The following is a 24,366-nucleotide window of genomic DNA, read 5'->3' on the forward strand; positions in this document are numbered from 1 at the left end:
CTGATCTGCGGAATACGGAGTACTAGATGAGGAAATGTATTATAGTAAACGAGGATGCTTCGATCATCCTCGACCCCAGAGTTTAGAGAGGAGATAAAGAGGAAGGAAAGAAATCAAGGAGGGGAGAACAGAACAAGAAGTAACGGGTAACCAGGCCTCAGGGATTTAGTTACACCAGCGATACGAGGAAGGGATACAGCCATATGCCTAAAACACAGATTCAACAGAGCTGAGAACACGACATCTCAGCAGCAGCCACTGACCCTCTGTAATGTGCCGTCAAGGTGACAGGCAGGGGTGGAGCGGGACGGGGGAGGGGAGGGAGTCTGGGAACACTCGGGAGGGAAGTTGGCCCTGATGGAGGAACTGATGCTGAATTATTGTATGCTTCGTATGCAACTATCAGTATCACTGTCACTGTCATCCCTTTGCTCATCAATTTGCTCGAGCAGGCACCAGTAATGTCTCCATTGTGAGATTTATTGTCACTGTTTTTGGCATATTGAATATGCCATGGGTAGCTTGCCAGGCTCCATTGTGCAGGCTAGATATTCTCGGTAGCTTGCTGGACTCTCCGAGAGGGATGGAGGAATCGAACCTGGGTCGGCCTCGCGCAAGGCAAATGCCCTACCCGCTGTGCGATTGCTCCAGCCCACAACTATCAGTATCTTTGTCAATCATGGCTCTTTAATAATATTTAAAAATAATAAAAAGGAAAGACCTATATGTATTAAAAGTGAAAGGAAAAAGGAAATATAGAAACAACTGCTAGGAGCTGGAATGATAGCACAGCGGGGAAGGTATTTGCCTTGCACACAGCTGACCCAGTTTGATTCATAGCATCCCATATGCCCCCCCGAGCAATGCCAGGAGTAATTCCTGAGCATAGAACCAGGAGTCTGTCCTGAGCATCGCCGGGTATGGTCCAAAAGCAAAAACAAACAAGCGAGAGAAATTAAACTTCATGACAGAAGCTATTGTGGGTATAGAGAAGATCCCACGATATAAAGCTAAACCGCTGTTAAATTTCTCTAAAGTACATAATTTAGTTGTCCAATAAATAACAGAATTTTGCCCAGTGGGTAAGGGAAGACAGAGTACCTGAGAGAGCAGAGGGGCTGTAGCTCCAGGGATGCTGAGAGCCAGACCTCCAAACAGACGCAGCAAGTCGATGAAAACCAGTAAAAATTGGAAGGGTTCAATAGCACTCTAACCAAGCGGATAAAGTTCATAAATACAATACACTTAACCTGAAAGTGTGAGAATACAAGTTCTGCTCAAATCTACCTTGAACATATATCAAAATTCATGCATCAAAGCACAGTTTGGCTTTATGTTAGGCACTCTGTGACCACAGTTGAATTATATTTGAGGTTTACAACAGAAAAAAACACCTGGATATCCTCAGGTATTTGGAGAGTAAATACCTCCACTACCCAGCCACTACACGCTCCAGGCTGCTCTCCGGACCATAAGACACTTAATATGCATTTTCCATAATTCCCACACCATATTTGATAGGGTTCAAATATAGTGTGAACATGGGAACACCTCTAAGGGTGATTAGAGGCTGTCCTAAAAGCCTCCATCCCTCTCAGAGAGCCCGGCAAGCTACCGAGAGTACCTCACTCCCATGGCAGAGCCTGGCAAGCTACCCGTGGTGTATTCAATATGCCCAAAACAGAAGAACTATGGGCCTCATTCACCTGACACCGAAAGAGCCCCCAATATGGCAGCATTAAGAAAGATGAGCAAGGAGAGGCTGATGAAATCTCAGGGATGATCTAGACTGCCAAAACAAAGAAAGACTAAAATGACTGTCTATACTTTCAATGCACGTACGCTGGCATCAGAAGCATCCATGAAGGACCTGATGGTGCAAGCACAGAAGATCAAGTACGACATCATTGGTCTTACTGAAACGAGAAGACATTGATCACATCACGCCATTTTCGACACTGGAGAAGAATTGTTCCTCGGAACATGTGACAACAGAGGCGTCGGTGGTGTTGGTGTCCTTGTCAACACGAACTTGGCCATGTGCATTGATTCATTTGAATGCCTAACAACCCGAATTGGACGATTATGCTTGAATAGATGTGACTTACTGCCTGCAGTTTCTATCTTCATCGTCTATGCACCAACATCCAGCTACGATGAAGAAGAAATCGAGAAGTTCTATAAAGAAGACCACACCTTCTATAAGATCATTGTTGGTAATTTTAATGCCAAGATAGGACCGAGAAGGTTGCCCGAAGAACTCCACATTGGGACCCATGGCCTAGAATGGAACGAACAGGGTGAGAGACTGTCTGAGTTCATCATGTCGACCAAGACCATCCGTGGTAACTCACAGTTCCAGAAGGCTGAATCTAAACGCTGGACATGGAAGTCTCCTGTTGGACAGTTACACAGTGAAATTGACCACATCATATTCACTCGAAGGTTTTGCCTGACTGATGTTGCTGTTGTCCCAAAATTCCAGACAGGGTTGGACCACCATCTTCTTCATGCAAAATTCTACTTCACAGAGCAGGGAGAAAGGTCTGCAAAGTTTAAGTTTAAGAAGAGAACTCCCAGAATGACCACCAACTGGGAGCTCTTTGGCACTATTGTGGCAACGTGGGAAGATGCTGTCGTTGACAACATCAACGAGGAATACAATCGACTGGTTCAGCACCTCCATGATTGCGTGAAAAATGCCGAGAGTGGGAAAGCCACAAAAGGGCACCTGTCTTCAGAAACTATCGAGTTCATTTGCCAATGTGGTTTGGCACGAGCCTCAGGCAACCACAAGCTAACGTCTGAGTTCACAAAGCTGTGCAGAGAAGCGATAAGGGAGACCTCAAAGAGAGAAGAGCAGCAGTGTTGGCTGATGTGCAGAAGCCGGGAAAAGTATTCAGAACACTCACCTGTCCTTTGCCAACTACAAGACCAAGATGACTGCCCTCCGACGTCCTGATGGATCTATCACATCTTCCAGAAGGGCAATGGAGAGGTTTATTCATGACTTCTACTCGGATCTCTTTGACAGCCACGTCCACCTGCCCACATACCAAATTCCGCAGGATGGATATGTTGTTCCCAACGTCCTCCCTTCCGAAATCCGACGTGTCATTTTGTCAGTAAAGACGCGTACAGCACCAGGTCCAGACAAGGTCAGACCCTGACACCTGAAGAATCTGCCACCAGTACTCGTCAATACACTGGTTCGGCTCTTCACATGCTATCTGTCTGAATGCAAGGTTCCGTCCCAGTGGAAAACCAGCAGATCTATTCTGTTGTACAACAAGGAAGACATCTACAACATAGGCAACTATCGCCAAATATGCCTGTTATCCATTGTCTACAAGTTGTTCACTCGAGTCATCCTGAATAGAATCGGTAGAACACTAGACGAAGGACAACCATGAGAGCAAGCCGGGTTCTGAAAGGATTCAACACGATCATGTTGGTGGCCGAAACCTTGGAAAAGAGAACTTGGCCGTTCCCTAAACAAAGATTAGCCACCAGGATATTATGAAAATATATGCGCCACAAGATAATAGCTGTTACAGAGACAGACATCCTGTGCTGAGGACAAAAAAGCACAGACAAATCATGCTCCAGCCCGTCATGTTCCCTTACGCAAATACCCCTCGTGACCCCCTCTGGACCCCTGTTCCAGCCTGCCCCTCAGCCTATGTATTCTGTATACTTTCCTTCAATAAACGAGACCTTGACAACAGTTCCTTGCTTGGTCTCCCTCTTCTTTCTCACCCTTGCTATTTCAGGTAGCGCCTCTTCAGACCCTGGAATAACCTGGTCCCTCGGAACGGGACAAACCATATCCACACGGTGACCAAACTCATTGAAGTTTCACGAGAGTTCAAGATGCTTCTCTGTCTAACGTTCATCGATTTAAAGAAGGCCTTGGATTCTGTTGAGACTGAAGCGGTCATCGAAGCCCTAGCCAAAAAGGGCATTCAAACTCAGTACATCAAGATCCTCCGAGAGCTGTATTATAGATTCACCACCAGGACCACACCATTCTACAAGGAAGTGATCATTGATGTAAAGAGAGGGGTTTGGCAGGGTGATACCATTTCACCAAAACTCTTCAGTGCCACCCTCAAGAGTGTTATGTAACAACCGGACTGGGAAGGAATGGGAGTGAAGATAGACGGTCGGCAACTACACCACCTCCGCTTCGCTGATGACATTATGGTGTTATGGCATTCTCATAACACCAAACATTTGCCAAGTGGCACAAATTCTGGCCAACTTCGACCACGAGTGTGGAAAGGTCGAATTGCAGCTGAACCTCAACAAGATGATGCTCATGAAAAACTAACTAGTCCCTGATGCTCCATTTGCTCTAGATGAGAACACTATTAGGGTATCCCAAAGAGGAATTGAAAGAGCCGTGCTAGGAGTATCACTTCTCACTCAAATGAGAGAAGGAATCTGGAGTTCCGACCTCTGTTGACAGTCAAGAATCAGAGATGCTGTCTCATTTACCAAGACATCAAAAATCAGAAGAGCCGGACACATAATGTGATTCAGAGATGACCGCTGGACTAGAGCTGTCACCGACTGGATTCCAGGGGACGCCAAAAGACCACTTGGCCGCCCACCAACGAGATGGTCAGACTTCTTCATCAAAACCCTGAATGAACGGTTTGAGGCTCTTCCTGTTCCTGGAGCGAGCAGATATCATTGGGCTACACTAGCATGTGACAGGGACAAATGGAGACGTTACTGGCACTTGCTCAAGCAAATTGAAGATCAACGGGAAGACAGGTGATACAAGTAAAATAGCATATTTCAAAATACCTCACTAGCTAAAGAAAAATCTGAATAAAATCTTTACTTTTAAGGTGAAGGTTTAGTCAAAAAAATTTTCTTCTAAACACAACTTTATATTTCAAACATTTCAACATGTGATTTCATCTTCATCCACTTAAAAATAAACTGGAGGAGCTGGAGTGATAGCACAGCAGGTAGGGCGTTTGCCTTGTATGCGGCCGGCTGGCATTTGATTCCCAGCATCCCATATGGTCCTCTGAGCACCGCCAGGAGTGATTCCTGAATCAGAACCAGAAGTAACCCCTGAGCATCGCCGGGTGTGACCCAAAAGGCAAAAAAAAAAAAAAAAGTAAATTGGAGATTGAAGAGTCAACAAACCTCCATATGAGCAGAGAAAAGGAATGAAAACCGAAGGACTCTCAGAGCCACAGGCAGGTAGGAGAGCCAAGGGGTCAGCGCCAGTGCAAGACTAAGGGGAGCGTCAGCACGGAGAGACCACACCAGCAGTCTCCGCGATTCAGCCCAGGTGCTTCCAGCTCCCTGAAAGACAAACTAAGCACACGGCCTTGGCAGGAGGGGAGGTAGACAGCCCCCCGGCTGAGCGCTGTCTGACCCGGTGCCCTGCTGTGGTGGCCGTGAGCTTCTAGCGCCAGAGCCGGTGGCCCCAGCACTGGGCCCGGGAGCAGTGACCCCCATGCAGAGGCCCCGGCCCCCAAGAAGACTTACTCCCCAGGGGTCCTGCGTTGCTCGCCGGCACACGCTCGGCTCTTCCCCAAGGCGGCCAGGCACCGCCAACACCAGCGAGCCTCGGGAACAGCAGAAGGTAGTAACCCACTCTCTCCTGAAACCTAGGACGAGGCTGTTCTTATCTAGGAACCTAGAATTATCCCGGGTCCGGAAAAGTAAGAGGCAGTTTGCAAAAGCAACATATTTCTCTGATAGAAAAGCAAAGGTGTCAAGAAAGTAAAGTAAAAATGAATGCAATCATAATACCCTGAGTAAAATGCTGCTACCAAGTGGCTTTATCCTAGGAAGACAACTTTAGCTTTGTATTGAAGACCAATGTTTTGCACCAGAAAAACAGACATAAAAAGATAGATAATACAATCACACAAAATACATATTTCATCCTAAGAATTACACACACAGGGGCTAGAGTGCTAGCACAGCGTGTAGGGCATTTGCCTTGCACACGGCTGACCCAGGTTCGATTCCCAGCATCCCATATGGTCCCCCGAGCACTGCCAAGAGTAATTCCTGAGTGTATGAGCTAGGAGTAACCCCTGAGCATCACCAGGTATGACCCAAAAATTGAAAAAAAAAAAAAAAGAATTGCACATACCTACCACCTGGGGACACTGATAGTGGGAAATGTGCACTGGTGGAGGGATGGATGTTGGAACTTTGTAAGACTGAAACCCAATCATGAACAACTTTGTAAGGGTCTATCTCACAGTAATTCAATAAAAAAGTTAAAGAAAAAGAATTACACACACCTCACAAACAACATCACTGAGCTAAGAAGGGACTGGCACTGAAAATCAGAGGACACTGCTGGAATAATCGTTAATAGAATTCTAAGTAATTGGAAAGACATTCATTAGTAACCTACCAGTCCCCCAAACTGATGACAGATCCAACATTTCAACTGTTTTTCTTTTCTTCTTAGAAATTGAAGAAAGGACCCTAAAATTCAGATGGCAGTGCAGTGCATCTCAAATAGATGAGACAATCTTGAAAATAAAAGAGTAGAACTCTTGCCTTATATTTTCCATTTCAAAACGTACTCCAGTTCTGTTACGAGATACATGCGATGGAAAACACATTGGGAACTTTGAAGTGTACCTTCACATTACTGCCGACTGATTTGGGGCATGTACGCCAAGAAAATTCAGTTGGAAATAATCATCTTTTTAACAACTGTGCTGGGGCGTGAAGATGTAAAACGTGTGGGACAGGAAAATGAGCACCAACCTCACGTCATACGTGAAGAATGACTGCTGGTCAAGTGCTGAAAGGCAGAGTCTCGGGAAGAAACCAGCGAAGCACACCTGCAGGACTTTGCATCACGTAAGTCTTTAAAATACAGAACACAGACACAGTCTCGTCATCGGCCACCGTCCAGATCCCATGGTGGCTCCTCCCGGAAGGGAGCATAACGTGAGGCCCCCATAGCCTTGCCAGCGGACTCCGCACCAGGCTATTTTCACCCAGGGAGCCCCAGAGGGGGGCGGGGGAGAGCCCTCCCCGCCCCAAGGGACCCAGCCCTGGCAGCCGACCTCCACAACCCAACCACCGCCACACTCCAGGCCACATGCTACATGTTCGGGCTGAGCCTCACATATGAGTGAACATATTCCTAGACCGTGCAGCTGCTTTTGTGGCCGTGCGACACATGATAAGACACTCCCTACCCATTCTCCACAATTACCACACCACGTTTGATGGGGTTCAGACCGTAGCCCACATCACCCAAACTTTAACAGCATATTAGTGATATCTAATAGAATGTCTTAATGCGTCCTGCCAAAATACAGCAATCTTCACTGTTTCCTATATGAACACTTTTTTTGTGAGCATGTTCAGCAGTTCTTCATAACAGACAATACAAAATATACTTACAGTTTGCCAAAAACAGTAACAACAAGTCTCACAATGGAGATGTTACTGGTGCCCGCTCGAGCAAATTGATAAACAATGGAACAACAGTGTGACAGTGCTACAGTGCTACAGTTTGCTTTGGGACAGGGATTGGGGTTTGGGATGGAAACATCTCAGATTTGGTGGTGGGATTGGTGTTTGAATACTAAATGTAATCAAATATTGTGAACTAACTTATAAAATTAAAAAAAATTAAAAATAAAAATAAAGTATATAATACAAAAACTAAAAGTGACCAAACAAAATATAGATAAATTGGGCACCACTAAAGTGAAATATCATTATTTTTGCAAGGTATTATCAAGACCATGTAAAGCAGTCCTTGTAATGAGAGAAAACATTTAAAATAATGATGTAAATAGTAGTAAATATTTAAAATGAATGGAAGAGACTGGGACTCACAATATATGCAGAACTTGCCACTTAAAAACTAAAGACGACCAATTTAAAGTTAGCAAAACACACATTTAAAAAAGTCCCCACCACATTAGGGAAACACAAGTCAATTATATTCAGAGAGGAAAATATTTATCCTAAGAAGGTATCTCAGGACCAAGAGCGAACTCTGTGAACTGGCGTGACAATACACTCGCTGTACGGGAGTCAGACGCTCCTGATACACCACTGGGTACCTCCAAGATGCGGCCGAGGCCCTATAGATGCGAAGACATTTACAGGCAAATAAAAGTGGAGATTTTTTTCCATTAACTCGGTAAAAATTTTAAAACAATCCACTCAGACAAATGGGAAGAGATGCAAGTAAAAGGTCTAACAGACAAGAGGAGAAGGGATAAACATGTGAATGAATTTAGGCAAATTACACAAATAATGTTTGTAGTTTTTAAAAAGAAGACAGACTCTATAGCCAATAGAGTCAATTTACCTTGTAAGTTGGAAGGAAGATAATACTAGCACACTAGGGAACTTTAGTTCTGGGACTTTGCAAAGTTTACAGTATGGTATGTATTAACATATACTTATAGACAACTATCAGCATAATAAAAGTGTACGTATGTCTTTTTTTTTTTTTTTTGCTTTTTGGGTCACACCTGGCGATGCACAGGGGTTACTCCTGGCTCTGCACTCAGGAATTACTCCTGGCAGTGCTCAGGGGACCATATTGGATGCTGGGAATCAAACCCGCGTCGGCCATGTGCAAGGCAAACGCCCTCCACATGGCCGACCGGGGCTATCGCTCCAGCCCCCTGTGCGTATGTCTTTTAAAGAATCAGAGGAAGCTTGTTTGAAGCCCATGAAGAATATCATTGGAATTTTGATGGGAATTGCATAAAATCTGACTTTTTGGGTAGGATGTTCTTATTGGCAATGCTGATTCTTCCAGTCCATGAATATTTTTCCATTTCTTGGTGTCCTGTCCTATTTCTTGCAGTAGAGATTTATAGCTTTCAATGTATAAATCTTTCACGTCTTTTGTTAATTTTATCCCTGGGTACTTAACGTTTTGTGACCTTATTTTATTTATTTATTGAGTATTTTTGGTCACAGCCTGACACAGGGATCATTCCTGGTGGGCTCAGGGACCATATTCTCTAGGGTCTAACCTGGGCAGGCCAAGTGCAAGGCAGATGTCTCGGCTATACTATTGCTCTGACCACCTGGGACATTATTTTATTTTTATTTTATTATTTTTTAATGTAGTGGTAGCACAGCGGGTAGGGAGTTTGCCTTGCATGTGGCTGACCTGGGTTCGATTCCTCCATCCCTCTCGGAGAGCCCGGCAAGCTACTGAGAGTATCCCGCCTGCACAGCACAGCCTGGCAAGCTACCTGTGGCGTATTCGACATGCCCAAAACAGTAACAAGTCTCACAATGGAGACCGTTACTGGTGCCTGCTCGAGTAAATCAATGAACAATAGGATGACAGTGATACAGTGCTTCAGTGCTACATTTTTTAATGTAATTAATTTTTTTTACTTTATAAGGTAGTTCACAATATTTGATTACATTTAATATTCAAACACCAATCCCGCCACCATTACACCTTCCCACCACCAAATTTGGGATGTTCCCATCTTAAGCCCCAATCCCTATCCCAAAGCACTATCACTATCACTGTCACTGTCTTTGTCACTATCACTGTCACTGACACTGTCACTATCACTGTCACTGTCACTGTCTTTGTCACTATCACTATCACTGTCACTGTCACTATCACTGTCACTGACACTGTCACTATCACTGTCACTGTCACTGTCTTTGTCACTATCACTGTCACTGTCACTATCACTATCACTATCATCACTGTCACTATCACTATCACTATCACTACCACTATCATCCCATAGATCGTTGATTTGCTCGAGCAGGCCCAGTAACGTCTCCATTCATCCTCCCTGAGATTTCAGCAGTCTCTCTTTACTCGTCCTTCCCAACGGTGCCACATTAGAGGCTCTTTCAGGGTCAGGAGAATGAGACCCAGCATTGTTACTGTATTTGGCATATGAATACACCACGGGAGCTTGCCAGGCTCTCCCGTGCAGGCATGAAGCTCTCGGCAGCTTGCCAGTTTCTCCGAGAGGGAGAACTAGGCTGTGAGCTGAATAATAAATTCAAATTTTCCTGTACAAAGGCACTGGAGACACAGTAAAGTGGGTGAGGTGCTCGTCTTGCAAGCGTTCGACTCAGGTTTCATTACGGGCATCCAAGATGCTCCTGAGCACTGCAAGGAGTGCTGCCTGATGCAGAGGCAGGAGTGGACCCACCCTGATGCATCCCCACCTCCACTCTGTGTTCTCTAAAAGCTCTGCATCTCCCCGGACCCCCCAGACTCTACTGAGCATATTAAACCATGTGAAAATCAAATTGCACTGCCAAGTGCTTTTCAGCCCCAAGAACATGAACAACAGGGCTCCGTCCCCCACCATCCGAGGGCAGGAGGCTCGTACCTTGGGATGGAGTTTGCCTTGCATGCACACGACCCAGATTGCACCCCGGTATTGATAGGATCCCTGACTACCAACAGGAGAGACCCCCAGATGCAGTCAGGAGTGACCCCAGAACATACTGGTCCTGGCTCAAAAAACCGAGTTCTTTTTAAGAAAAGAAAGTGCCCCAGGTCCCTTTGATGAGAAAAATTGACACTTTAGCCCTAGCTCTGTAATCAGCCTAAGGAATGGACTGGGCCAGCAAAGGGCCAGCCTGGGACAGTCCTGGAGGACCCCACCCCTCCCCTGTGGCCGCACGGGTGCTGCAAGTGTCCCAGCACTGGTGCTCACACGGCGGTGGCTACACTCGGCCCCTCAGACCTGGGGACACTTTCCCTTTGGCTGGGGGCTGGAGGGAAGGTCGGTGGGGAGGGCGCCGGCCCCACAGCCCGACACCCCTGGGGGGCCCGAACCCCCAGAGGAACATGAGCTGAAGGGCCTGGATTCAGCCCCGAGCAAGGCCGGGTGCAGCCCTAAAACACAGTGACAAAGGTCCCAAAGCACAATCGAAATAATATATTTTGTATTATCATGAAGAACCACTGAAATGCTTACCAAAAAGTATTCATATAGGAAACAGTTGTTCTATTTTGGCAGGACCCATTGAGACATTCTTTAGGATATCACTAACATATTGCTAAAGGTTGAGTGATGTGAGCTTTCGTACATATGTATGAAAATATGTATATATGCATATATATATTTCCCTCTATGATTTGTTGCCTACTGTCTGAACCCCGTCAAATGTGGCATGGTACTTATGGAGAATGCATAGAGAGTGTGGGACACTATTTTATTTTATTTTTGCTTTTTGGGTCACACCTGGAAATGCACAAGGATGACTCCTGGCTCTGCACTCAGGAATTACTCCTGGCGGTACTCAGGGGACCATATGGGATGCTGGGAATCGAACCCGGGTCGACCGCATGCAAAGCAGACGCCCTAGCCTCTGTGCTTATGCTCCAGCCCCGGGACACTATTTTAAAGCACGTCAGCCTTTTTCTTTCTTTCTCTTCTTGTTGGTTATTTGCAGATACATTTTTGTGCATTGATCTTTTAGCCTGCTACTTTGATATGTCTGTTTATTGTTTTAAGAGGCTTTTAGTGGAGTCTTTAAGGTCTTCGATGTTTACAGTCGTTTCACCTGCAAATAGTGATGGTCTCCTCTGGTTTATTTTTATTGTGCGTCTTTGCCTGGCGCTGAGGCAGGACTTCCATGCCGGAGAGGAGGTGGTGTTCCTCCTCCTTGAGCCCCAGCTCAGGTGGCAGCTCCCCGCCTTGGGGCACCCCCTGAGGGGTTATTCTCAATGGCTTTTACCGCTATTTTACTTTGGCTGGGAGGGGGGTTGCATTTTTGCCACACCCAGCAGTGCTCAGGGGCTTCCCTGGCCTCCGGCACTGGGACTGGTGTCTTCACAGACTTCTCCTGAGGGACGCTCCTTCTATCCGTGCCTCGTGGAGGGTTTATTATCAGGGGTGTTGAATCTTGACATAAGTTACAAACACTTCTAAGATGTGTAATAGCCAATGCCACTCTGAGAAACAGTGCAGGGTTAAGGACAATAACGTTATAGTGATCGAACTTGATGCACCGGAATAAACACAGACTTGGGCCAAGAGAACAGAACGTAGACCCGCAGCCCCACGGAGGCTCTGACTGTTCACCTAAGACAAGGGAGCTGGGGGCATGACGAGGAGCCAGGAGAGGCGCTGGGAAAACTGATACTCCACATCCCTACCGTGGGGTAACACTGGTCTGTCCTTTCTCCCTGGATGCAAGGAGTTTAGGTTTATCAGGCTACACCCATCACCGTGGTCCCGAGATACTCCCATCCCTCTGTGTTTATCCTTAACTTCTCTGTGCTCAGCTTCCCTACCTGTTGATCACTCTATTCCCAAACCAGACCCTGTGACTTGTAAGGTCAGATACTTCTACGGACTCTGGACTTGGTATTTGTAAGTGAAATACTTTTCTCTCTCCCTTTTTGCATAGTTTACTTTAGAGCAATGGCCTTTTTGTATGGACACAGGAAGACAGCTGCAGTGCTATGCTTTTGTAACTTGAGAGTTAATTGATTCTGAATAATGTTTACTCCTGGGCATCTGTCATATTTACTCGAGTTAAGCCTCAGTTGCCCTTAGGGATTGGATGGACCCAGGGCAAGCTGTGAGCTACCCTGGCATCGAAACAGGACAGGTTAAGTGCCATAAAACTTATAACTTAAGAGCACGGTCATGGACCAACTCCATCATGACCCAAAGAGAAGTGAGTGGACAAGGGTCTCCTGGGGTTAGGGAGGACTCACCTGGCCTGAGCACTGTGGTCTGGGAGCTATAGCGAGATGTCCCCAGGAAGAGCCAAACTTTAAGCTTAATAATCTCTTACTGTGTCCACACAAAATGACTAGAAAGATTGTTAAGAAGTAAATTTAAGCTGACTGTTTAAATGGCTATGAACTAAGGAAAGGAGAAACACGCCCTTCGATGAAGTTCCCCGCCCCTGAGCAGATCTCCCTGCAGGGCAAGACCTTTGTCTCAGAAGAGCTTCCCCAGGAGGAAGGCTTTACTTTGACTGTGCTGTTTGACCCAGGTGCAGTTGCTACCCTGGACCCAGGGGATGGAGCTGGTGACTACGGCTGTGAGCACGGGGAGACGAGCATGAGGGACAGGCGGAGGTGAGAATAGGGGGCGGGGGACCTGGAAGGGGGCGTGCAGAGAGACCCGGACAGGCGCACGAGGAGAATGGAATAAACGTCAGGATGGGACTGGAATAAACGGTGACTGATCACCCACCAGCCTGGCCCCTGTCCCTCCTTCCTCCGTCCACCGCCACTGGCCGTCCGGGTGGGAGGCAGCCTGACCACCCAGGGCACGCGAAGAGACCCAGTGTGCTGAGAACACACACCGGCCTCACACCACACACAAGGTTAGCTCGAGGTGGGTGGAAGACTTCTAGATTAGACCAGAATCCATAAACCACTTTGAGGAAAACAGGCAGAACTCTCCAGGACAGGACCCGAGGTGTTTTCAATGATTTGATTCCATTGGCAAAGTGAACGAATACAAAGATAGGCGAATAAATGGGAGTATATCAGATTAAGAGTTTTGTTCATGGAAAAATAAACTCAGGCTAAAATAAATAGATACCGCCCCCCCCGCCCCGAATAGGTAAGAATATTTGAGGCCTGCCACCAAGATGTGATCCCGGGGGTCACATGTGTGTGCAGCCTCTCTGCAGCTGCACGAGCGTGACTCCAGATGCCAGCTAAATTTTTCGGCATGGGCAGCTCCTCGCAGAATGTCTCCAGACTGAGAACTAAGCCTCGGCCCCATGCCCGCCCAGGAGGGGAAAGGTATTTCTCTCTCGCCTCTTCCTTGCCGGGGTGAAGGACGTGGTGACCGCCATATTATGACAACCACAGATGGGGTTTACAAGCTTGCAATGATCCAATACCTGGAAGAAATCTCCCTGGACTTAGTTGCTAAAGTACAGAAATCCAAAATCATATCTCTTCACAACAGGTCTGACTCTAGTGGGGGACTCCTAACAATCATAGTGAGGTTTGTGTTGAAATATTGAATATAACTAAAGTAAATAGAAAGTAAAGTGAAATTTATCAGTTACAAGGCAGAGGGGGGCGTGGGGGGGCGGGATGGGAGGTGTACTGTGTTTTTGGTTTTTTTTGGTGGTGGTGGGATATGGGCACTGGTGAAGGGATGGTTGTTTCAGCATTGTATAACTGAGACTTAAGCCTGAAAGCATTGTAATTTTCCACATGGTGATTCAATAAAAAAATAAAAATAAAAAAAAGAATATTTGACTCGACATAGCAACTGAAGAGCTAATATCCAAGATATATATAAACACACACAAAACTCAGCGATAGCACAACACACACAGAAAGTAATAACTCCATCAAAAAATGGGGAGACGAGAGCAAGACGCTTCCCCAAGGAAGACGTGAAAAAGTGCTCATCGTCACTAGTTTACAAGGCATTGCAAGTCAGAACGACTCGAGATGTTGCCTCAGCCCCGTGAGACACTTGTGTCAGAGGCCGAGGGAGGCTGGGGGTGGGCGGGGACCTCCTCTGCTGCTCCCCAGTGGCAGCCTGTTCAACCTCTGTGGAAAAGTGAAAATACAAGATCCACATGATCTAGCAGTTCACTCCTTGGATCTACACCCAAAACACAAAACTATTCACTTGCAAAGGATATGCACCCTGTGATCCTGGCAGTGCTGGGCCCAGCAGTCAAGGCAAGGGGTCAGCCCAGCGCTCCAAGGACAGACGGAGGGACACCGGAGCTGTGGTGTTTACCACGCAGGTAGAACGAGGCCATACGAGCCACAGCAAGGTGGGAGACTGGGGGTCGGCAAAGCCAGTCAGAGCGAGGACAAGCGCCAGCGGGGTCACTTGGGCGTTTGCAGACAAGTGAAGCGTGGGGTCAGGCAGGCCGGGGTGCCAGTGCTAGCGGTGCGGGCAGGGAGAGGCGGCGAGGTGGATGGGAAGTGACCCTCGCGCCAGCCCAGGGTCTCGGCACCCTGGCGCTGAGGTGTGGGGGCAGGAGTAATTCCTGAGTGCAGAGCCAGGAGTAACCCCTCTGCATCGGCGGGTGTGACCCCAAACAAAACACAAACAAACAACTTCAAAGGAGCTTAGCACTGAATTTAAAAATATCCTTATGGGGGCTGGAGCGATAGCACAGCGGGAGGGCGTTTGCCTTGCACTCGGTCGACCTGGGTTCGATTCCCAGCATCCCATATGGTTCCCTGAGAACTGCCAGGAGTGATTTCTGAGAGCAGAGCCAGGAGTAACCCCAGTGCATTGCTGGGTGTGACCCAGAAAGCAATAAAATAAAATAAAATAAAATAAAATAAAATAAAATAAAATAGCCTTATGCAATGGTCTTAAAATATGAGGGTTCCAGCCCTGCTCTCCGTGGGAGGTGAAGCATGCGGGCATTTGAGGTCTGGGCCCTGGGCAGGTCCGGGGCCAGGAGACAAAGCACCCGACTTCAGCACTGAGGGTGCCCCGGCTCCGGGACCAAGTGCAAGGTGGGCTGCCGGCCACGGGGGGCAGGGGGCCATGGGGCAGCGGCCCTGGAAGGGAGGGGACGGCCCCCCAGAGAGATAGGCGAGAGCACCAGGATCTGCGAGAGGCCTCGTCTGAAAAGTCGCAGCTGGTCGGGAGGTGCTGGTCTGAGTGCGATGTGAGAAGAGTCGCCGGCGAGTCGGCACAGAGAGGGACAGTCACAGCACGGCCCACGAACAGCAGATACGTGGGGAGGAACCGGCTGGAAAGGAACCTGGGCTGATGAAGCAGAGCACGAGGTGTGGGCAGTGCTGGCGTGAGGGACACAGGTGCGGGGACGCTGGGCTGCCCTCCTCAGACTCCCCGAGAAGGGACAGTGTCTCTATTTAAGATTTTACTATTGAATCACTGTGAGACAGACCCTCCAGAGCTGTTTACCACTTGGTTTCAGGCATACAGTGTTCCAGCACCCGTCCCTCCACCAGGCACATTTCCCAGCACCAGTGTCCCCAGGTTCCCTCCCCCCACCTCCCCCCAGCCTGCCTCTATGGTAGGCACTTACTTTCCTTCTCTGCCTCTCCCTCTCCGCCCCCTCCTCTCCCTCGCCCTCACCCTCACCCTCTCTCTCTCTCTCTCTCTCTCTCTCTCCCCCCCCATCTCCGTCTCCCTCTCCCTCTCCCTCTCCCCCTCCCCCCTCCGGGCACTGTGGTTTGCAGTACAGATACTGAAAGGTTATCCAGTACATCCCTTTGCCTACTTTAACCCTCAGTGCCTGTCCAGTGTGGACACTCCCAGCCATTACTGTCACCCTGGTCCTTCTCTCCACCTCTCCCCTCCAAGTGACGGCATCTTTGGCCCTAAAACGAACTTTTACTGATTGAAGAGAATGTCGTGCAAATCACACTGTGTCCCCAAATACCCTTGTCTGGAGGCATATCACAGTCTTATGAGTGGAAGGTAAGACAGTGCTCTCGAACCCTCTCAACTGACTAAGCGCTGTGGAGGACCAAGGCCGAGTCTCGTGCTGAGAGACGGAGGCGAGTCTTCAGACTCTGCTCAGCACCTCAGGCTATGCTGAGAGCAAGCGTCGCCAGGCCAGAATCATCTAGAATCATCGCCAGGATCATTCTAGAAAATCATCTAGAAAAGTGGAGGCAAAGACAAAAACACTGAGCAACCAGTAGGTGGGGCTGGAACAGGAAGGACAGAAGGGTGACATTCACGTGTGGACACAGCCCGAGGCAGGCTGACAGCAGCTGCCCTCAAACACCCACACCAGCGCATGTCAGAACAATATTAACAAGAAAAATGCCATTTCTAAATAAGTGCATTAGCTAGAGGGGGAGCACCACGCAGCTCAGGCACACTCAGCTGGAGGGGGAGCACCGCAGAGTTGGAGGGGGAGCACCACACAGCTGGAGGGGGAGCACCGCAGAGTTGGAGGGGGAGCACCACACAGCTGGAGGGGGAGTACCACACAGGTGGGGGGAGCACCACACAGGTGGAGGGGAGCACCACACAGCTGGAGGGGAGCACCGCACAGCTGGAGGGGAGCACCGCACAGCTGGAGGGGGAGCACCGCACAGCTGGAGGGGGAGCACCGCACAGTTCCAGGGCAAGTGTGAGGCCGCCCAGCCAGCACAGACTGCAGTGTGTCCTGTGGGTTAGGGCAGCGCTCAGCTGGCTGCAGAGTCCAGGAAACTGGCCATCCTTGGGGAGAGCAGCGACAACAGAATTTGGGACTCAGAGCACACACCATAATTAAAATTACAAAAGTGAATGACAAATGCACAATTAGAAGATGACTCGGAATGTATTTATGACCTCCAGAGGGGGACTGGCTTATTAAACAAGACACACAGTCATTGAGAAAGGGTTGATGCACATAACTGCAGTGAAATTAGTAACTCGTGTTCACTAAACGGCCCTAGAGAGTAACGTAAACAAGCAGAGCACGGGAAAGGCTGTTTGCCGCACACGTAAGGAACAGATCGGAGTCCGTGATACATGGACTGTTCCTGCGGAAAGCTACAAGCCTGGCCAGCACAAATGTGCATAAAATTCCAGTAGAAACCGAAAGATGAAGCCAGGTTGTCCTTTAAACATATGGAACCATTTACAGTCCATAATCATGGAAACGAAACCCACAATGACAGGCCCTTTCACATGTGTCAAGTTGGCGTGACCTGCAGTGTGGGATGAGCCTGAGGGGGAGGGGGGGCACGGGGCCACTGAGGGTGGAGGGGTGGAGCACCGAGGGTGGAGGGGTCACGGGGGCACTGAGGGTGGAGGGGTCACGGGGGCACTGAGGGTGGAGGGGTCACGGGGGCACTGAAGGTAGAGGGGTCGGGCACCGAGGGTGGAGGGATCACGGGGGCACTGAGGGTGGGAGGTGGGGTCACTGAGGGTGGAAGGGTCATGGGGTCACTGAGGGTGGTGGGGTGGGGGCACCGGAGTTGTGATGGTCACAGCGGGCTGTGGTCCAGGCGGGGCAGCTCCAGGAAGCAGGCCGCCCCCCGACCCTGCAGAGACCCCCAGACTGGCCCCAGGTGCTCCTGGGTGGGAACCCCAGACTCCCCTCGTGGGTTGGAGCCCAGCACTGCAGGGACACGGGACACTGACACGGCCGGACTCTGCACCGCCCAGCAACGGCCCCGCTCACCCCGGGACTCCCTGGGAGGACGGTGCTGGCAGCCTGGAGCACTGCCCATGCCCCCCGTGTCAGGCACACGGGCCAGCGCTGACGAGGAAGCCTGCGGCCAGCACCCGCTGGGCATGGAGAGACGCAAGAGGCCCTCGGGCTGGTGTGTGTTCTGCTCCCTGGCATCACGCAGCCACGCAGCGCGCGCCAGGCAGGGAGCACGGACAGGGAGCACTCGCTGGACAGACACACCCTGAGGACACTCACCCACAGCCCCAAGGCAGAGCAGCACCAGAGAGGGGAGAAGCAGGGAGGAGGGAACTGTGCCTGAGCAGGAGGAGGAGGGGAGGAGGGGTGGGAGGAGGGGAGGAGGGGTGGGAGGAGAGGGAGGAGGAGGAGCAGGGACAGAGGCAAAAGAAGGGGAGGAGGGGAGGGAAGAGGGAGGGGGAGGGCTGAAGAGTGGGAGTGACCACCCGTCTGCTCTGCGTTGGGCATGTCCAGTCAGAGCTCAGGGGTGTGGACAGCTGGGAGTGGCCACACGAGGGAGCCCCTGGCCTGGTCTGTCCGCAGGCCTCCCTGTGCCCCAGGGTGGGGCCTGGGCCTTCATGGGGGCAGGGACAGTGTCTGGCTGATAGCAGGGGCGGGGAGGTCCTGGCTGGCCCGTGGGAGCTGGACAGCTGGGCAACATAGGCACTGGACAGAAGACAGGGTACCAGACACAGCCACGGGCACTCCAGCCTGTGAGGATGAAGTGGAGTCCAGAGAAGAGCACTGGACGAGGAGCTGTGCGCTGGGTGGGTCCCTGATGGGAGGGTCCCCACTCTCCATGTGCTCTGGACAGCAGGCGTGAGTCATGTGCCGTCATTACACACAAGCTTTTCATGCGCAGTCCAGCCAGCCTCGTGTCCAGGATTCTTGTCCAAACCAGCCCTGCCCATGGCTCTCCAGCCAGCCCAGTACAGCATCGCTCTTCCTCCCCACCCAGCCCCGTGTCCACCCTTCCCAGCCCCGTGTCCACGCTTCCCAGCCCAGCCCCGTGTCCACCCTTCCCAGCCCCGTGTCCACGCTTCCCAGCCCAGCCCTGTGTCCACCCTTCCCAGCCCCGTGTCCAGGCTTCCCAGCCCAGCCCCGTGTCCACCCTTCCCAGCCCCGTGTCCACGCTTCCCAGCCCAGCCCTGTGTCCACGCTTCTCAGCCCAGTCCCGTGTCCATGCTTCCCAGTCCCGTGTCGACGCTTCCCCAGTGGACCTTCCTGTAACCCTGAACAGCACCATGGCTGGACCCTGCCTGTCCACAGCAGACGGAAGAGTCCCTGTGAAGCTGCAGCTCGGTACTGACCCCACTGGTGACTGCGACCCCTCTGTCCACTCCTGCCTGCCAGGGTGGCTCATCCCAGCCCTGGGGTGAAAGACCTTCTAGCAGCAATGCAGACATGCCCAACACGGCAGCCCCACTGCCCCCGCATGGCCCCTGGCCACCACCAGGACCCCTGAGCACAGCCAGAGGTCAGCCTGCCCACCCTTAGGCTCCCTCCCTGCCCACCCCGAGGCATGGGGTGCCCTCACGGACATACACCTGCTGCATGCACGTGTGAAAAGCAGATGTATGAGCACACATGCACACCTGTGAGAGCATGCATGTGCACTAGCACGTTCCTGAGACAGTTCAGTCATGTCCATGTGGTGTACACATGTGTGCAACTGAAACAGTATAGGTGTGTGCTCATGTATGTACATGCAGGGTTCAGGTCAAGTGTGTGCACATGTATGCATGCAGGGTGCAGGGCAAGTGTGTGCACACATGTGTGCAGGGTGCAGTGCACGTGTGTGCACATGTATGTACATGCAGGATGTGGTGCAGGTGTGTGCACATGTATGTGTGTGCAGGATGCAGTGCAAGGGGTGTGCACATGTATGTGTGTGCAGGGTGCAGTGCAGGGGTGTGCACATGTATGTGTGTGCGATGCAGTGCAGGGGTGTGCACATGTATGTGTGTAGGGTGCAGTGCAGGGATGTGCACATGTATGTCTGTGTGGGGTGCAGTGCAGGGGTGTGCACATGTATGTGTGTACAGGGTGCAGTGCAGGGTGTGCACATGTATGTCTGTGTGGGTGCAGTGCAGGGGTGTGCACATGTATGTGTGCAGGGTGCAGTGCAGGGGTGTGCACATGTATGTCTGTGTGGGGTGCAGTGCAGGGGTGTGCACATGTATGTCTGTGTGGGGTGCAGAACAGGGGAGTGCACATGTATGTGTGTGTGGGGTGCAGTGCAGGGGTGTGCACATGTATGTCTGTGTGGGTGCAGTGCATGGTTGTGCACATGAATGTGTGCAGGGTGCAGTGCAGTGCAGTGGACACAGTGGGATGAGGTGCGTGTGCAGGCATGTGAGCAAGTTCCTTTTCTCACCCCTGGCCCCCGTATCCCCATTCCCTTGTCCCTGTGCCCCCCTGTTCCCTCACCCCCCTGAGACCCCACTCCCTTGCCCCCTGAGACCCCCACTCCCTCGCCCCCGTGCCCCCCCTTCTCTCACCCCCTGTACCCTCGTTCCCTCGGCCCTGGCCCCCGTGCCCACCCCCGTTCCCTAGGCCCGGCCCCCTGCCCCCCGGTGTGTGTTCCTGGCAGCCGTGGGATGAGGCTGAGGCTCCACTGCCCAGGTGGCCCCTCTTGGCCCTGCTCTCCTGCCCCAGCCCTAGCCCCGGGGCCCGAGTCCGTGCTCTGGTGGGTGTAGGCCTAAGCGAGCACTGGCCGACGGGGACTGGGCGGGAACCCGTCTCCCTCTCCTTCAGGTTCGCCCCCTCCAGGGTGCCCTCCCAGCCCTCTCGTGATCGCCGACTCTTCACACCAGGGGGCAGTTGCCCGGCTTCCCGTGGGACACACAGGGCCTTGCTCAGCCCAGAGCATCACGAGATCAGTGGCCTGTGCCCGAGAGTCCAGCAAGGCTTCTCTTAAGCCAACGCACATCTCGGCCGTCCCCACCTGTGTCCAGCCGGGTGGCCCCAGGCGGGAAGAGCAGAATGCAGGCTTCCTCCGGGACCCAGAGAGGCCTTGGGTGCCCCCCCCACATGGACACAGAGGGTGGTGTGCAATATGGTATGGGTGGCGGTGGACGGAGCAGGAGTGCCACGCCCCCAGGCAGGGCCCAGGGAGTACCACGCCCCCAGGCAGGACTCAGGGAGTGCTCATGCCCGCAGGCATGACCCAGGAAGTGCTCCACACCCCCAGGCAGGGCCCAGGGAGTACCATGCCCCCAGGCAGGACCCAGGGAGTTCTCCATGCCCCCAGGCTGGCCCTGCTCTCTGCATTGCTCGCAGTTTGAGCACTGTAACAGGAGCACTGTACCGGGCCCATGTGCCCCCAGACGCCCCTTTGATCTCTGAGCCGTCAGTGTGAGCCACTCTGGGCCACCCCAGCTCTCTCCACACATGTCCCATCTTCTGTCGCTCTGCTCTCTGCCCACATTTGTTTCGGCTGATTGGAAGAGGATGTGAGTTTCTCGGAACGCCATTACGCGGGGATGGAAACAGTTATGGGGGATTATTGCGAGACCTCATGATCACAGAGCGAAGATTTTCTGGAGATTGACTTGGCAGGGATATTCCTGCCGCTTTTCTTCATTAGCATCCGAGCAGCATGATGGAACCCGTCCAGGGGACCCTTCCTCCCTCCAGAGCTGGGGGCTCGAGGGAGCCGCTGCGGCCAGCAGGCGGCCAGCGGAGCTTTCTCGGGCCGGCCGCACTGTGGGACTCTGCTGTCTGTGGAGGGCTGGACCAGGACTGACAGCCTGTGGGCCTGTGGGTCTGGGTGTGGCCTTCAGAGCTCAGGAAGCCCGGCCCTGAAAGGCCAGCGTGCTGTGAGGGCGTTGGGAAGGGTCTTGGACTAGCCCACACGCTCACTGGGAAGCATCCACTGTGCGTCTCTGCCCCAGCCTCCCCGCCAGGGCGTCTGCTGTGGCCGCGCAGGAGGATGCACAAAGCTGCCACCTAGCTCCTGTGAGGGACCGAGGGGCTACAGGAACAGAGCCGGCCCTGCTCCTGGCCCGGCAGGACGTCGGGTCCACTTGGAGATGGTGGTCAGTAGAATCTGGCCACTACCAGAACCTCCTATGGGGCAGGAGTCCCTCTGGGCAGCGAGTGGGCGGTCCCTTCCCTTGGGGACAGGAGTGGACAGCTCCCAGAAGAGACCAGCACCGCCTCTCAGCACATCACGGCCCGTGCCTGGACACCAGGGAACCCGTCTGCGGGCACCACGGCCGTCCCGAGAAACTCAGGGTTCCAGTGTGCGTTAGGCTTCCTTGCATCGGGAGCAGAGGGGAGACGGGGCTGGTCCCCGCACAGAGGCGGCTGAGTGCGTCCCCTGTCCTCAGGCCTGTGCTGGGAGTCCAGGACGAGCCTCCTGGGGCTCAGGAGCGAGAGGCTGGGCAGCTCCCTGGGTGTGCAGATCTCTGAGGACACTCCTGGCCCCTGCCCTGTCTGGGACTCTCCCGGGCACGGCGGGGACGCACGCTGGCGCTGCACGGGCCGCTTGCAGGACCAGCCTGCGTGTGTCTGACGCCGCCATGCCCGCTGGCCCATTTCCCGAAGCACCTCCCCACCTGGCAGTTTCCGAGCCGCTCATGGGGGCCCACGGGGGCCTGGGAGGGAGCCCCAGGACAGTCCCAAACCCGGAGCGCCCCAGGGCACCCGGCACCAGGCCCAGGGCCGAGCCCTGCGGCCTCCGGCGCTCCCACTGGGCCGGGAGCTCACGCCAGCACCTCGGAGAGGCCGGCCTGGCCCCGCCTGTTGCTGCCTCCACATCCATTTTCCAGAAATGACTTGTCCCAGGGAAGTTTTATACAATAATTTCCTTAAAGAAAGAGAGCTGGCCGCCTGCTCAGTGCTTGGGTTGTCATGGAGCCAAAGACGTGTTTCTGAGCTGCGGGTTTGCGGGTCTGAGGGAAAGTGAGTGAAAATGGACAGTTTCCCAGCACCGGCCTCCGCTAGCCTCCAAAAACGCTGGGGCAGCAGATTTGAAAAGTGCAAGCACAGCGGCCGCCCGGCTGTCCTGGCAGGGCCTCGGTCAGGGGTTCTCCCGGGAAGCATCTGCTCACCGGGCACCCGAGGTGCTGTGTGGGCAGCCCACGCGGACGCTTCTCCCAGCGGGCCTGCCCTGCCGGGACTCTCCCTTTCTGAGCAGGACTGTCCTTGGGGGGACGGTGTGAGCCGGCCGGAAGTCAGGACCTGAAGTCAGGAATATCACACGTTGCTTCGAGGGACGCTGGAGCCTGGGGTCAGCCGCATCCCACGGAGCCTGCAGGAAGACCCGAGACTCCACCAACAGGCAGCCCCTGCTTTGGAGCCACCAGAGCCTCCCCAGCCTCAAGTCTGTTTTTCAGGATTTGGTTTTATCTACCACGACCGGTGACACAGATGCCCCCACAATCTGTCTTCTCCACATCAGCCTTTGCTGGGAGCGTCCTGTCAGAGCTGAGGACCAACCTTTGTGGGATGACAGACACACTACTCTAAATCTGTGAACTGCATAATCTGTGAAGGAGCTGAGGGGAAAGAGAGGGCCATGCCTCTGAGTAGGACGCTGGATACCTCACCTGAGTTCCCCTGCTGATGGGTGGGGGACGCAGGGTGACTGGGAAGATGAGGTGAATAGAGAAAATATGTCACAATTTAGGAACTTGTGTCCAGTTCTGATGACCAGAAAAACTTAAAGATTCAACATTGGGTCATTATAGATTATAATAGTTTTAGTTGGAAACTGGATTTTTCTCACAATGTGTTTTTATTGTCTGTGAGTGAAGTGCTGATATGTCAGGGATTGTAGGTGAAAATATGTAAGGACTGATTCCTTTTCTCAGCTCAGGAGACATATATTATCTCTGAATCAGGGTTTACCTCAAAAAATAAGAATTACCTCAGAAATATAAATTATAACAGGATTCAGTAAATTATTTTTAATTAAGTGGGAGTTACCTAAGAGATAGAAATTCTTAATGGGGATAAAAAAGTTCACAGCAGTCAAGATTTTCCACAATAGAGAGAGATTATTTCAAAAGACAAAATAACTATGAAAATAGAAGTTACCACAGAATATATATATGTATATATATTTATATATATATATATATATTGCCTCAGAGACAGGAATTCTTTAGGAATTAGGAATTAATCTAGGAGATGGAAGTTATTGTAGAAGATAACAATTACTCTAGGGGACAATTATTATCACAGAAAATAGGAATTTCCTCAGGAGAGATGAATTGCTGCAGAGTATAGGAACTACCTCATAATAAGGACTGACATTAGGAGAAC

Source organism: Sorex araneus, chromosome 4 (genome assembly GCF_027595985.1).
Source record: "Sorex araneus isolate mSorAra2 chromosome 4, mSorAra2.pri, whole genome shotgun sequence".
NCBI classification, from domain to species: Eukaryota; Metazoa; Chordata; class Mammalia; order Eulipotyphla; family Soricidae; genus Sorex; species Sorex araneus.